Here is a 12,177-nt window from a genome sequence, read left to right as displayed (position 1 = left end):
TACCATTTAAATAAACAAAGTGGTAGTGATCGTCGATAGGATCTAAACCATCTAAAAAGCCTGCCCCTTGAATACACACATATAGTTTTATGTCCCGATAAATAGAGAATGTCATGATCTATAGTATCAAGCGCCTTTACTAAGAATCAAGTAAAACAAGCAACGAGATGCATGACCTTGGTCTGGCGCAAAGAAGCAAAATTCACTTCATAGATATCATTTTTGCAGGAAGGAGCACAATTGAGGCAGACACAACATTTTTCTAAAAATTTTAGACATAAATAGGAGATTTGAAATTGGTCTATAATTTTGCCAGTTCACTATAGTAGATTCACGGTTTCTTAATGAAGGCTTAATAACCATCAGCTTGAAGGGTTTTGGGATGTGACCCGGCTACATTTATATGCAACCAAATAATAATCCATTTAGCCAGTGTTCGGATTGATGGCTCAATCGGACTGAAGAGCCTTCATGTAAACACCTAAAACAATCAAATTTAACTAAATCTGAATCACATCTGATCTCTTCTGGAAGCTAATATGATTGAGAATGCATGTAAACACTCAAATTAAACCCCGAAACTGAAAGGTTTGCGCATGTGCAATGGCCCAGAAATAGCATAATGATGTATGATGTGCGGAATGAGCGGTTCATCCTGTTGAATAAAGTGTTGTATTAAAAAACAGTGTTGTCCTGTCATTATAAAACTCTACTTTCACTGCAACTGTGAAGTGGAGCAGGACAACCTCCCACCGGTCCTTTTTTGGATTCTCATCCAAAGGCAACCCCGTTTGGAGTGCGGGGAGGAGCATTTTACAGCATGTGATAAATATGAGCAACCCGGCACAGCAGTTATATGTATATTTATCCATAAATGGATAATCTGGTATTTCCATTCTGAACTCCAGTTATCCTGCCTTATACCTGGGACTGATTGCACACACACACACCTGCATCTAATTACACACACACACACACGCTGCAGCTAATACACGCACAGACACACACATATAGAAAGCAGCACACTCCTGCGATCAGCTGGGGAGGCGAGAAGTCTTGTTTAGTTCTGTCTGCTCATTTCCTAGCGTGCTTCCCTTTTGTTCCCTTCTGTGTGTTTGACTTTTGGATTGTGTATACCGATTCTTTGGTTCTCTCTTCTGCCTGCCCACCCCACCTCTGCTTTGTTACTGCTAGTTGATTCTGGATATCCTTGACATACCTGGCCGGCTGTTTTCTTTCTGATCATTGTCTGTTTGACCATTCTCTTTATTAAACCCTTCATATGGATCCGAACGTCTCTGCCTCCATGTTACAGATACCACCACATGAAATAAACGGCAATAATACAACACACTTTCATGGAAGGACTACCATAGAATATCATGGCCTATATATACCAGCTAATCTAACTTTTCTTCCCTGAATAGTAAGTGCTTTCACAGCATCAACTGTATTTATTTATTCTGAACATTCTATGGAACACCTCTGCATGATGACAGTCTTCAGCAGACCCTCTTCATCTCACATGCATCTGATTGACAGATAAACTGTGCACTCTTATTTAAGAGTTTCTGTTGTTAATGTTGTAGTTAATTCAGCAAAGATTTGGTTACATACATTCAGTTAAAAGGTTGCATCAGTTAAAAGGACAAACTTCATCATTCAACTGCTGTGTGCATGTATTATAACATACATTAGGCCTATGTTCTTTCTTGCTCCGCGTCCGATTCAATAGAATTATCGTCCTGAATGAAGGGTAGCATTTATCAGGTAATGTCGATGGTTTTGGCCCATTTCAGGGGCTGCCAAAATTATACACTGAATAAGGTATAAGCGCCAACACTTTGTTTTTCCCTCATTTTTCATGAGCTGAACTCAAAGATCTAAGACTTTTTCTATGTACATGAAGGCCTATTTCCCTCAAATATTGTTCACAAATCTGTCTAAATCTGTGTTATTGAGCATACTTCTCGCTGCCGAGATAATCCATCCACTTCACGAGGTGGCAATATCAGAGATGCTGGTCCAGAACAGCATGATTATTGCACAGGTGTGCCTTAGGCCTTACAATAAAAAGACAAATATCAAATATCCTTTGGAATACTTAATTTTTTCCAAATATGAAATGCCAAATCCTAATTAGCAGCCGCGCAGTTGCACAAAAAAAAAAAAAAAAAGCAAAGTTACATCTCTTTATTTGGTCGACCAGTTAAATAATGACAGACAATGGACCACAGTACACAGGACAACCCTTCAAAAAAATCGTAACTGATTGGGGATACAAAACACACCACAAGTTCACCACACTACCCAAAAAGTAATGGATTTATTTAGAAGAACATTTGAAAACATTAAATCTCATAATCAAAAAAAGCAAAACAAAACAAAGACAACAAAGAAAACAAAAGAAACAATACAACACAAAGGAGATGTACAAGTAGCCTTGTTGCAGGTGCAGAGTGAAGCCCAGTGACAGTGATCTACCCATCCCTGCAGAATTGCTCATGGCAGACCTATACCCACTCCCTGCCAAGTCATGCACAGCAGATCCAGTGAAACTGGAACACAGACAACACCTGGAAGAAAGGACAACAATGATGAAAACACATCATGATCAGTGTAGTGGTAGAGACTTACCTCCACTATTCCTGGGATGGTGTGTAAGAGTGCTGGACAGGAGGGGAGGAGAAACAGCGCAGGGACTGTGTATGAAAAACTGCAAAGAGACAAAAAGCTACTTGGTTCAAACACCAAATGGAAACACAATCAGACGCAACAGGAGCCATCTTCATGAGATGTATGCGACACAAACAAAGAACATCCAGAAGAAAGTGCAATTCACCGAAACACCTTAAAGAGATGTGGTTGAACAAACCCACAAGACAGCTGAAAGAAAAACCACTCAACCTCTGCAAACCAAAAACAATCAATACAGGCAATGAGACAACAGTAAGAACATGCACAAGGTCTGGACAAATCATAATTAAGCCAGTGCAATACAAGGACTATGTGAAAAGCTGAATGAAAGAGTTAAGCAGTAAAAAGAGTTCAAAACATAGAACTGAATGCCTGTTTCTGCTATAACCTGATTTATTAATGTTCATTACAGTTATAATGTGCACTCCATTGAAAACAGCAACCTTTTAGAATGTCTTATAGTTGGATGGATAGGGGATGTTGAGATATGTAAAATGTTGTGTTACACAATGCGACGATACGTTCTAGCGTGCGAGGAGTATCTACAATGTAAACGAACATGTGCGAACACCTAGTAAAGATGTTTCATACTGTCTTGCTATTCTAAATGGAATTTATTGATTAAATCTAAGAAATTGGTATAAAATGTGATGAATCTATTATGCATATCTAATTCAGCACTCATGCAGCATTTCACTCTTTTGCTATTAGTTTTTTTCTTACAGGACCAGAATTTGTTAAGATCAGCAAAATCTTGTTTATTTTCATGACTTCCTCTGATAAATCACACTGTGATGCAGGTAAAATCCTGTTGAAGGAGGATTTAACCAGATAAATATCAGTTCTTCAGTCATGTTTCAGAGTGTTTTCAGACATTTTAAGCATCACTATCGTGAACCAAAGAAGAAAATGCTTCTCAAATTAGTTTTGTTCTGTTTGTTTGTGGCATCTGCTTAGTGAGTTTAAAATTTGTTTTAATGGTTTCATTTGCTTCTGTTCCATTTCCTTCTGTTACCATGTAATAAATTACTGGTTAAATTTGTCAGAGAGGATTAACATTAACATTAACTCACACCTTCAGCACTCATTCATCCCTATATAAAAGTCAAGTCACCTTTATTTATATAGGCGCTAAACAGGAAAAGGATCTGCCGCCCGCAGTTGACTTTGATATTCTAGGTATTATCAAATTGCCTGAGTTTTGAGAACGGAGCAGATGTGGAGGACTATAATGTAACAAGAGCTCGTTCAAATACTGAGGTGCTAAACCGTTCAGGGCTTTATAAGTAATAAGCAAGATTTTAAAATCTATACGATCTTTGATAGGGAGCTAGTGCAGTGTTGACAGAACCGGGCTAATATGATCATACTTCCTGGTTCTAGTAAGAACTCTAGCTGCTGCATTTTGGACTAACTGGAGTTTGTTTATTAAGCGTGCAGAACAACCACCCAATAAAGCATTACAATAAATCTAACCTGAGGTCATAAACGCATGATTAACATTTCTTTCTGCATTTGACATTGAGAGCATAGGCCTTAATTTAGATATATTTTTTGAGATGGAAAAATGCAGTTTTACAAATGCTAGAAACGTGGCTTTCTAAGAAAAGATTGCTATCAAATAGCACACCTAGGTTCCTAACTGATGACGAAGAATTGACAGAGCAGCCTTCAAGTCTTAGACAGCGTTCTAGGTTATTACATGCAGAGCTTTTAGGCCCTATAATTAACACCTCTGTTTTTTCAGAATTTAGCAGTAAGAAATTACTCGTCATCCAGTTTTTTTATATCGACTATGCATTCCGTTAGTTTTTCAAATTGGTATGTTTCGCCAGGCCGCGAAGAAATATAGAGCTGAGTATCATCAGCATAACAGTGAAAGCTAACACCGTGTTTCCTGATGATATCTCCCAAGCTAAAAATAAGCTTTACTACCACTGAACGACACTGTGGGAACCAGGCACTTCTCACTGTACTCCTCCTCTAGCAACACCAGAATATTTTGGATGCTTTTGGATTCGAAATGATTGGTCTCATGAGACCAGAGTATGGATTCCCAGAAGTCTCTATTTTGTAAATATGGGCCTTGCAAGAGGTTAAATGAGTTTATTTTGATTTGGCTACAGTCGGTAATTCTAGTGGTGAAAACAAGCATGCATGTCACTTCTGCAGCCTGCGTCATTCTCTGTGAGATAAAGTGTCACTCTTTTCATAGCTTTTGCTTGCTTTGAGACACTTGCATGGTATTTCTCATGCTCTTTTTCTAGCAAAAATCCACTCATCACTAAATGATAACTTAAAGTGAAGACCTGATTATTTCAGAAGCCTTGTAACAAATCCATTGTTTTTGAATGGTGGTGCTACTTCTGCTATTTTTCACACTTAAAACAATAATTTGGTTTTCCTCTTGTACCGTTGCCTCTTTTATGCTAGGAAATAAGTCACCTGGCAGTTCTTTCCCAAGTGCTTCCACTGCTGCCAGCATTAAGTCTGAGTATGATTCAGTGGGCTATATAACACTAATTGCCAGGAAATTACTTGTCTTTAAAAGTTTTGGTTCAATATACTTACCTGTTGATCAAAAATAGCCTTTAACCTATACACTTTTTTTTTAGTAACTTTCAGGAGGGTGTACTCATATTTGCAACAAAAAAGTATCACTTTGATAAGAAAATCTTATTTTGCTGAATAATTTTGCCATTCTTCTTTGGTAATTGATCAAACAGGCTTGTTGGAACATTACATCTTCAAAGAACCCTAACGTGTCTTCTGAGTAAAGAGTAATTGCTAAATTTGTTAAGTTTAAGAGGGGGTGTACTCGTTCATGCTGTGCACTGTACATCCAGAGTGAGGAAAAGGGACCCCTCCCATCCAAGTCATCCCCTTTTTGAACTTTTGCCATCTGGCCGGCGCTAGAGAGCCCCAAATAGCAGGACACACAGACACAAGAACAGTTTCTTCCCCCGGGTAATCTACCTTATGAACAGTTTTATGCCCCCCCCCCCCACCACCACACACACACCCATTGTGCAAAAAAATATGTGCAATAACCTTATATTTATTAGTTACCACCCTACTTCCTAGTACATCCCTACATCTCATTATATACCTATTCTATTATCTATAGCACAACTGTACATTCAATTTATTTCATTTTTCAATTTATTTTCTATTTTTGTCTATTTATATTTACATATGTGTATTTTTATTCCATCTTATTTTTTTATTGTCTCTGTGTTGTTGTTCTGTCATGACAACTCTTGGAGGGACTAAACTACCCATAATGCATTTAACTCGGAACTAACTGTTACAGCCGTAGATAGTGATCTTCAGCATCTCCTGCAGCACTGTCATTGATATGACTGCGATAAGTGTGTGCTTCTGATGCTGTGTGCAGCTAAAATCAACCACACACTCATCACAATCAAAACATCGACCTTAGAAATAATGAACATGAACACTGGGATAATCGCTGATGTATATGGCGGAGCCCTGTTGAAATGCATACACAGGAATGTTTATTTAATTTAAACTGTTTCATGTCCATTACTATAGGCGTGTCCTCTGAGCAATTACATATAGTCTAAACTGCATTTTGCTCCAGCTGTATAAACACAGATGCTTCATACTACTGCTAATAAGCTTAATATTCGCTCCTGCATACAATGCAAACTGCTAACATGACACTTAGTTTAACTTAATTATGGTTGCACATTTTTTAATTCAATTAGGCGGACCAAGCAATATATGGATTAGAAGAGATTACAGACTTGTATTTTAGTTAAAAACATCTTAATAATGGATTTGTTTCTATCAAACACGCAGGTTTTGTCTTCTCAAGATGTTAATTGATGGATTGGAGAGGTGTGGGTTACTTGTGGATTTTAAACTGTCACTTCCGGCTATTGCAATGTTTTTTATCAGCTGTTTGGACTCTCATTTGGACGGCACCCATTCACTGCAGAGGATCCATTGGTGATGCTACATTTCTCCACTGTATGTCATTTTTAGGTGATCTGTTCCTTTAAGATGCAGCTTCTGTGTTTCCTTTGCAATGCAAAGATGGATTTTGTTGATACTGATTTCATTTGGTTGGTAACAGTGACAGTCCCTTAGTGTCATGTTATTCTAAATGAATTTATTGATTAAATCTAAGAAATTGGAATAAATTATGATGAATATATCATGGATATCTAATCCGACACTCGTTCAGCATTTCACTGTTTTGCTATTTGCTATTTATTTAGTTTTCATACAGGGAATGAATTTGTTATCAAATGTGAGATCAGTAAAAGCTTGTTCATTTTCATGACTTCCTCTGATAAATCACACTGTGATGCAGGTCGAATCCTGTAGAGGAGGATTCAACCAGATAAATATCAGTTCTTCAGTCGTGTTTCAGAGTGTTTTCAGACATTTTAAGCCTCACTATCGTGAACCCGATGAAGAAAATGCTTCTCAAATCAGTTTTGTTCTGGTTGGTGTTTGTGGCGTGGGGTTGTTGAGTTTCACTTCACATTTAAATGATTAAAAGTATTTTAATGAGCTTCATCAAACTGACATCAAGTGATAAACTCTGTTCTTCAGGAGTGTTTTGTAGTTCTACCAGTCTGGTGCAATTGCTGGTTATAGTTGGAGAGTCTGTCACTCTTAACACTGGTTTTACTCAAATAAAGTGGTTTGGCAGGATTCAGTGGTGGTTTGACAATGATATGATTGTTGATATCAATGTAATGACCGGCAGCATGACTGTATATGATGATGTTCTTGACGGGAGATTCAGAGACAGACTGAAGCTGGACAGTCAAACTGGATATCTGACCATCACAAACATCACAACTGAACATGCTGGAGATTATACAGTAACACCCAGCCGACCAGTGATAAGATTCAGGCTGTCTGTCATTGGTGAGTTTCATTTATTTCACCTGCTTACATTTTAAAGTGAAATTTATATGTCAAGCTATTACTTTTTTAAACAATCAAAGGTTATTTAAAAGTCTCAATCTGTGACAAACCCTGTTTCAGAGTATGTTTGTGATGCAGAAGAAATATCAGTAACAGAGGGAGATTCTGTTACTCTAAACACTGAACTTACTGAAATAAGTGAAAATGATAGACTGTCTTGGGAGTATAAAATTGACATGGCTGCAACACCTGTATTTGAAAGAGCTTTTAGTGGAATTAGAATCCTTTCTTCTTATGCGTTTGAGATATTTGAAGACGGAATGAAGCTGGACAATCAAACTGGATCTCTGACCATCATAAACATTACAACTAAACATGCTGGTATTTATACACTCAGTAACTGGATAAGCAAAAGAAATTTGTCAACAAAAGCATTCAGAGTCTCTGTCTATGGTGAGTAGAGATCATTTGTCCTGTCCTTCAAATATAATCATTTTACAGTTTGAAATTACAGACTGTTGAACACATTAAACTGAAAATAAGACTATTGATTAGATTTGTTCATATTTCTCATGTTTTCAGCTCGTCTGCCGGTTCCTGTCATCAGCAGTAACTCTTCAAACTGTTCTTCATCATCATCATCATCATCATGATCAAACTGTTCATTGGTGTGTTCAGTGGTGAATGTGGGTCATGTGACTCTCTCCTGGTACAAAGGAAACAGTTTATTGTCCAGCATCAGTGTGTCTAATCTCAGCATCAGTCTCTCTCTACCTCTGGAGGTGGAATATCAGGATAAAAACAGCTACAGCTGTGTGCTCAACAATCCCAGCAGCAAGCAGACTCAACATCTGGACATCAGCAAGCTCTGTCACACATGTTCAGGTTCAGCAGCGCTGATATTAGAGCTGATATTAGTGTTTATTGACTGAGCTGATCTCAGTGTGATGTGTTTATTCCTCAGACTCTGAACACTGTTGTGGTTCTACTGAAGCTGTGATCCGATTGGTCCTCTCTGCTCTGGTGGGCGTGGCTACTGTTGTTATTCTGGTTTATGACATCAGATCCAGAAGAGCTAAACAGGATCCAGCACACATTCACTCATCAGGTATGTAATTGTGGTCTTTTTTCATATAACTTATTAAAAAATATAATTTATTAATCTTTATTTCCAATGGCTTTAAATATTAATATGCTGGTGTTTATGCTCATTTATAGGTGGCTCATTTCCATCCTAGAAGATGATTTGAGAGCAAACCGTAATATATACTTACATTAATGCTCAAAATGCGAATATTTGTCATGAAAAATACTGAATTGCTTTGCTAATGCTAGATTATGTAATATAAAATGCTTTCATTTCTAATGATATTTTAATCTTTTCATCCAGTTGGAAAGTCTTTGTTTATATTTTCTTCAGATAAGATCTCTCTTGACGGCTGTATATTTGCCACATTTGATTGCATTTATCAATAAAGTTTTTCACTCTGAGCTTCAAGAGTCTCTTGTGTTTTATTACATTTATTATGTTGAGCGCCTCCTGGAGGAATACAAACGAAGTATATTATAATGAGTTCAGCAGAGTGCCACATATACTGTAAAGCTCAGGTTAGCCTATGTTATTTGTAAATGTTTAAATTTATTAAGCTAATTCTTATACCACTAAAAACTTCTTTTTTTTTTTTTTTTCATTTTTAAAAATTATTATTAAATAGGCCTAGCTCATTTTATATCTGCAAGCTACAGAATTTTTTATTATTAATCTGATAATGTAGGCTACAGTAATGTAATAAAGCGGAAGTCGTTACAGTTGAGTGAACGGGATTGAGACTGCAGCTATGATTTTTCCGTTCCCATTTGCTCAAAAAGTGTTTCTACGACTTTCAAAACGAGGAAAAATATATTGAGAGAGTGTTACGGCAGTCAGAAAAGAGAGATATCAAATTCACCGTCACTCCCTCAGCAGCTGTTTTACGAACTGTAGCAGTGCTTGGTTTTTATTTGTAATATAACCCCACATAAACACAATAGCTGTGTCCCAAAGTTGAGTGTGCACACTTCGAAGGCCACGGACTTCGAAGAACAGACCTCCGAAGTGCACAAAGGGTCCTCCGAAGTGCGTGAGATGCTCCGCCTTCACAGGATTTCCTAATTCCGTCACCAGGTGTTTCCGATTAGCGCTCTGTCGCATAGCAACAGTGCAAGAAGAGCTCTGACGAGAGGACAGTCCTGCCAGGATAGGAGGAGCCAGAACTGCTCGTTTTTGTTTTGATGATTTACTCATAATGGAGGAGACGGTGATGAACCTCAGGCTTAGCCAAGACCGAGTCAAGGTAAACTACACTGGTTTACTGCGATCTTCGTCGGATTACAACTTTAAATGCAGGTACTGGCTTGGAGCTTACTTGAATAATGTAATGATACATATGAAAAACTACAAAATACACACATAGCAGTTCAAATGCTGACTGATATCTTACAAAGGTGCAATTTTATGTAGTTTATTGTCCTGACCATATGTAGACAGGTTTACAACACGTATTTTTTTAGGCAGTTAACCATAAAAATAAAACTGTATTTAAAAAAATAGAGCATAGTACAGCTTAATGTTCAGCAGCTTTAAATGTAATAACCTTGAACATATTTAGAAGTAAACTGCAACATACACAGAAGTGCAGCAGTATTATAAATGTAAAACCATCCTGACAAATTCTTTTTTTCAAGACAATACTGCACATACCTTTACTTTTACTCTCAATACCTGAAGTATATTAGAGTATGCAAGATAATACTTTTACTTAAAGGATAGTTCAGCCAAAAAATGAAAAATTGTGTAATCATTTACTCACCCTTCAGTTGCTCCAGGATTGTAATTTATATTTTTGGGTTTAAAAGGTTTTAAATATGAGTAGTGGTTTTTCCCCAATATGGTACTGGTAGTTACTAAAAGTAGTTTACTAAAGTATGTCAATATTTCTCGTACTAATTACATTGTCATAGCTCTAAACAATTTCTATTTTCCTTCTTTCCCTAAATCAGACCAGACCCCTGTACTGCAGGATAAAGCTGAATGTGCCAGCGCTGGACAGGTGTTTAATGGTTTTGTTCTGAGCAGGGAGACCCTGACTGTGCTGCTGGATCTACTGGGAAGTGAACGGCAACATGGATGGTGTGCCATGATCCAGACCCTGGTGCTTCTCTTCTGTCGGCTAGTGGTACATCATACAGATGGTCTCCAGAGTGTTTGACATGTGCCTCGTTCCACTGTCACCGCATTGTCCTCCAAGTCTCTGAGGAGGTGCTGGCCATTCACCAAGAGACTGACCTCCTGAAGACCCCAGAACACATGGAGGCAGGGCCGGGCTCAAACTGATGCTGTTTTTCTGATGTTAAACCTAAACTATGTTGTAAATGGTTGTAAAAAGTACTTTCTATTATGTATAGAACAATTCCATTAAATGCAAAAAAAATTACAAACATTAAAAAAAAATAAAAAACATAAAACAAACTTTTGCCAGAAAAAAAAAAAAAGATAAAAAAAAAAAAAAAAAAATAAAAACAAGCACTTTTCTTTTATTTACACATGTTAATATGCAAAACAAATACAAAATGTACCAGAAAGTACCCAGGCTTATTTACGAATAAATTACACACAAAAAATGAATAATGTATACAATTTATGCATTTCATTTTTAACTTGCGTCACAAAAATAAACTACAGAAATTAGGTTGTTTCATTGACAATATGACATTTAAAAAATATATTGGAAAAACTGTAATGTACTCATTTTTTTCCCACTGTTTTCTTTTCGCTAATGAAGAATGTATTTGTTTGAGTTTGATGTCCTCCCTGTCCACTCGCTCCCTCACCTGTCTCAGGACCCTTCACAAATAAACCATGCCTGTTAACAACAAAAACACATGCTCACTTTCTCCACAACAATATTAAAACAAAATAAATTGAAAACACTTATGAAAAAAGACAGGTTTGCAATCTCAACATTAGAAAATATGACACAGCAGGACATGCATACAAAATACTGTAGTGCTTAAGTTTGGTTAAAACATTTGTAGACATCTCTTGCATGACTGCACTACAGAAACAACAAAGGGAAAGACCATTACCTTATATAGAGGTTGTCTTATTGTTTGTGGGCTTTATGTTAAAAAAAAATCCCTGCCTTTAAACACTTTCGCTAGGTATTTGAGTAAATGAAAACACAATACTTACATTTCAATGTGAAGTCCTCCACAGAACTCTCACCTGCCTCTGAATATAAACACATTCGTCATATGCGCGCAAGTGATTCTGGGATATGGAAGAGTGCGAAGTGTCCATAAGATGTACACTTCATTTTCATGGGAAATGAAGGGCGCATTTGAAGTCGCTTTCGAAACTCGTCAGCCTTCGTCGCGCCGCGATGACGCATTCGCACTTCAAATGCGGTCTTCCAAGTGCGCATTCTGACTTTGGGACAGCTTACGTCGTGACGCTGTGACGCAATCGCACTTCACATCCGCACTTCGGAGTCCACACACTTAAGTTTGAGACACCCTTCGTCGCGCCACTGT

At 37.4% G+C, this 12,177-nt stretch overlaps 1 pseudogene; it reads left to right on the top strand.

Annotated features, from left to right (window-relative positions):
- The first annotated feature begins 7,281 nt into the window (after positions 1 to 7,281).
- LOC122141378 lies at positions 7,282 to 8,709 on the top strand (annotated as a pseudogene).
- The last annotated feature ends 3,468 nt before the right edge of the window (positions 8,710 to 12,177 follow it).

The sequence above is a fragment of the Cyprinus carpio genome, chromosome B22, assembly GCF_018340385.1.
Source record: "Cyprinus carpio isolate SPL01 chromosome B22, ASM1834038v1, whole genome shotgun sequence".
Lineage (NCBI taxonomy): Eukaryota > Metazoa > Chordata > Actinopteri > Cypriniformes > Cyprinidae > Cyprinus > Cyprinus carpio.
Note: the sequence above shows the minus strand (reverse complement) of the source record. Positions and strands in the feature narration are given on the sequence as shown.